The sequence below is a fragment of the Octodon degus genome, unplaced genomic scaffold (assembly GCF_000260255.1).
Source record: "Octodon degus isolate 3935 unplaced genomic scaffold, OctDeg1.0 scaffold00247, whole genome shotgun sequence".
Taxonomy (NCBI): domain Eukaryota; kingdom Metazoa; phylum Chordata; class Mammalia; order Rodentia; family Octodontidae; genus Octodon; species Octodon degus.
Genome location: NW_004524823.1, coordinates 2,232,970 through 2,237,622, shown reverse-complemented (window position 1 = coordinate 2,237,622; position 4,653 = coordinate 2,232,970).

The following is a 4,653-nucleotide window of genomic DNA, read 5'->3' as shown; positions in this document are numbered from 1 at the left end:
GTTTTTTTTTATGGTTGCTGAGACAAAATACCCAATATCCCTCGGGAAGAGGGAAAGGTTTATTTCCTGCACAATTTTGGAGGTTTTAGTCCATACTTGACTGGATCTAAGGCAGATTGGCACATGGCAGAGGGCAACTTTTGTAGCAGAAAACAGCACAATCAAAAAGAGCAAAAATGGAGGTGCAGAGAGCAAGCCTATTTCCCTCTCTGATATTGTATGCAGATGACCCACTCCAGGGCAGGTGTAGCCCTCACACCCATCATCCAAGCATTAGACCAGGAATCAATCAAAAACTCTAGAAGCCCACCCTATGACTGCATGAGGCTTTGGGGACACAAACTGTTTGGTCCTCACTATTAGGCCCCTCCCAACCTGAAGACAAAAACTTCTACAGATCAGCTTCTTCAAACAGAAAAGCCTACTCATTCAGCCTGAGAGACTAAAATAAATTTGTTTATCAGGATGGCTCCTGGGCCTGGTTTTCAGGCTTACCGGAAATGCTGTAATTTTATAGATTGTCAGTCTATAAGTCAGCAAATTACCACTGTCACCCTGTACTCCCCACAGACACTTCCCAGTACAGAATGCCACTGTCAGAGGAATGCTACTGTCATGGTACACTTCCTTCCCCCAAGGAGACACCAGACCTACTCATGACTCCTAAAAACCTTAAAGTTTTCCATCTTCTTCAGTGAGACTCCCCCTACCGTACCTCATATAACCTCTAAATTATGTTCTCTTCCTTTGTGTGGTCAGTGGCCTTCTCACCCTTGACCAGGCTGCACCCCTCCTGAAATAAAGACGTCACTGTTTGCTTCAATCCTGCCTGGCCTAGTGGTCTCGGTTGGTCCTTGGGGCCTATCGTGACACAAACTATAACAACTTCTGTTTCTCTCCAGTTGCTAATATTTCTCAGAGATAATAACAGATTATAATATGAAATTTTGGTCATTATTATTAACTTTCTCCATCACATTTTTGGACACCTTTGTACGTTCATGTGTAAGTAGTTGCTCTAGACCATGAACTGCATAATTAAAAACACAATTCTAACAAAATAGGAGCTCCTGATCTTTATTGTGGGCAGCGAGGGAAAGAAAGTAATTCTATCTCTTTGTCTCCAGCTTACCTTTTCCTACCTTTGCCCATCCTAAAATAATAATTGAAGATACTAGCAGAAATGTTGGATGAGGTGAAACTTCTTTAAATCCTAGCATAAACTAGTGTCTTAGAAGCAATCAAACCAAGTACACTTTCATAGAAAATATTTATATGGTCTCTGTCAGTTAAAATTACACAGTTTCTCACTTGTTTGTAAATTTCTTCATAAACAGGCTAGCTAGTCAACTCAGCAGACTAAGTGCCTGCTTAGGCAAGCGCAGGGACTGGGGTTTGATCCCAGGCATGACATGCTGTGCCTGCCAGACCCCCAGGCAGACTGAGCCTGCCACTGAGTCTGGGTATGTTGGTACATGCTTGTAATCCCAGCACTGGGGAGGATGAAAACAGGAGTATCATTATGAGTTGAGCTGCATGGTGAGACCTGTACCAAAGACATAAAAATACAAAATAAAACAAAATTGAAGAAAATAAAACTTCTTCATAAAAACAAATTGAATATTCTATATCAATTTTTATTCTGCATATTTCATTTTTTTCTTTTACTTAATAACATAAGAAATACTCCCTGTGCATAATGTTTTTAATATGATTTATTTCAGTAAAACAAAATTTTAATATGAAATTAATGAGGGCCAGGATGATAGCTCAGTAGATTAAGTGCCGGCCTGACAAGTACAAGATCCTGAGTTCAGTACCTAGTACTGCAATAAATAAATAAATAAATAAATGAAATGAACAAGCAAGAAATCTAATTTTAGCATGGATCGATCTTCAGATTGTCCACTCATGTAGTATACCATCTTGAGAAATAATTGCTGTCGTTGGAGAAAATTTATACTAGTCATGTTAAATGATTCAAACACAATTATGTGTAAATTTTCTGTTTCTCTGAGACAACTGATAAGCATTTTTCTCTAGCAATTTACTTGATAGTTATTTCACCTGTTAGAGACTAGTATTAAACAGAGAAGAGGATAATCCATGAGATAAAGTTGCAATCATAATCATTATTAGCTTCACCAGTGACTAAAATCAACAAGTAAGCGTGCATTCCAGTATGTTATGAACAAAAGCCACACTTCTGCAGACAGCTTTTTAACTTCCATCGTTTTATATTTACCACACTGGCATGGTACAATGGCAGGAACACAGGAGTAATGTTTTAGCTCTGAATTACTTAAGTAGATAAAAATAACAATTATATTGGACATAAATTGCAGTGGCAGCATTTAGTAACTGCTATAGAAAAAACCAATAAAATGCTATATTGATATTAAGCATTAAATTTCAGTTAAAAAAAGAAAGTCCGGTAGTTAAAATACAAGATAACAGTATTATGCTGAAGTGGATACCTGAAGTATAAGATGGCAAATACTGTGGATTATTCTATGTAAGTCAAGACTCTGGGATGTAGATGGTAGTCCAAACCCAGTAGGAGCAGAGTACAATAAAGCAAAATATAGAGTTACAGAAGAGGCAGGCAATGAATAAGAACCCAGGGAATAATACCATAGGAGGTAGATGAGTAACATAATAGAAACAATAGAAACCAAAGATTTATCTTGGAATTAGAAAAAAAAAACACTTAGAGAGTATTGAGAAGTTGATTATGCACACAGAATTCATTTCTCTTTTCTAACAAAGTTGTGACTTCCATTGTAATTGTCATATCCTCTTTACATGCAGCCTTGTGTTTCAGTGGAACTGACTTTGAGCATGATCTTCAGGGCCGATTCTTAACTATAATTTATTGTGTTCTCTACCTTTTTCATTTGAATCATCTGAAAGTTAAAGAAAAAAGCAAAAATAACAATGCTCTGGTCTGTCACAGAGATTATGTTATAATAGGTAAGTAAAAAGCACCATGAGGTGTCTATATTTACAATTTCTCTTCCCCTAAAAGTTCTTAAGAATACGAATTTGAAAAGAAACCAAGAGCTGGAGGGGCTGGGAAGGGGAGAATTACGTTGTGTCATGTACATGTATTATCTCTCCATGATGAAGGTCGCTATGTACTGGAATATTTTTTTACAGTTGGATAAAAAAGAAAGAAAGCATCCCTCCCACAAAAAGTATCTTTTGGAATCAGGCACCCAATGTAGTAGCCCCCAGTAAGTGTTTCCAGGAAGTACTTGGAATATGGAGAGACAAACTAGGAAATGGAATTTTGAGTTTTGTTTAATTTTCATTAATTGTAATTTAAATTTAAAAGAGTATTTAATGTCAATTTTTGAAAGCTTTTAAATATATTGAAAAAATTCTTAAATGTATATCTGTTTACTGTACAATTTTTGAAAAATGTCATTATGTAACATTAAAAAGGAAAAGTAAAATATCTCAATAACTTGTTTATGTATACTAAATGCTAAAATAAAAATATTTTATCCATGAATTAAATACAATACATTATTAAAATTAATGACATTGGATTGCATTTATCTTTTGAAATCACCATTTGGACAATTTTACATTAGGTGTATTACTATTGCATTTCTTTTAAAAAGCACTTGAGAGATATCTATATGGCACCCAGCTTCCACAGCCGTCTCCTTTTCAGTGTGACACAGGAAAGCCAAGTCAAGGACAAAAACAAAATAAAAGCTCTGGTAGAAAACTACAGATTTTACCAGGATGCTGCACCTTTCCAGACATTTTTCCATCCTTCCTGCCTTACTTATCTATTATGCTTAATGAATTCCCCTGAAAATCAGAAACCTTAGGCAACATACATCCATTACTTTGCAGTTTCTATCCAGCTGAAATTTAACAAGAAACATCTTATTAAGTACACTTGCATCTCCAACAGGGTTGTGCTTGGGGAGTCACCTGCGACTGTGGTCTCATCTGGTGGTTCGACTGTGGACGATCTATTTATAAGAGCTTTCATGTGGTTGGTGTCAGCACTTTGCTCCTCACAGGTTGCTCCAGAGTCCACTGCTCAGAATCCTTCACGCGTCCTATCTCAACTCCAGAAGGAATCACTGGAAGTGGAAAAAAATATTTGAAGGTTATGTCTGGTTCTTTTACTTCAAATTAACAACATAAAAATATATTTGGGAATATATAGATAGATGTAAACATTTTTTCTTCAATTCCATAGGTTTAGGTTATGTCCATGTTGAAGTTCATACTGGATATCATATAATTTATCTGCTATATAATATTTCATCAAACAAATAAAGCACACCTCATTCATTCACCCTCCCATTAAAAACTATGCCTCCCACATTATTTTATTATAAACAATACTACAAAAGACACCACTGTAAGTGCTCTCTGTGCTAGTCTGACAATGTCCATATTCATTTAAGATTCTTGATATATGAACTACTTATAATTTCAAATTTATGAAATATTAAGAATTGACTTCCAATAAGTTATAAATTTTATCTCATCTATAAAGCTTCAATTCTTTTTTTCACTAACAATAGAATGTGCTAGATTTAACATTTTGATATGTTTAAAATAATATTTTACTGCAGTTTTAATTTGTATTTTTCTGTTATTCATGATATTAATTTTTATTTG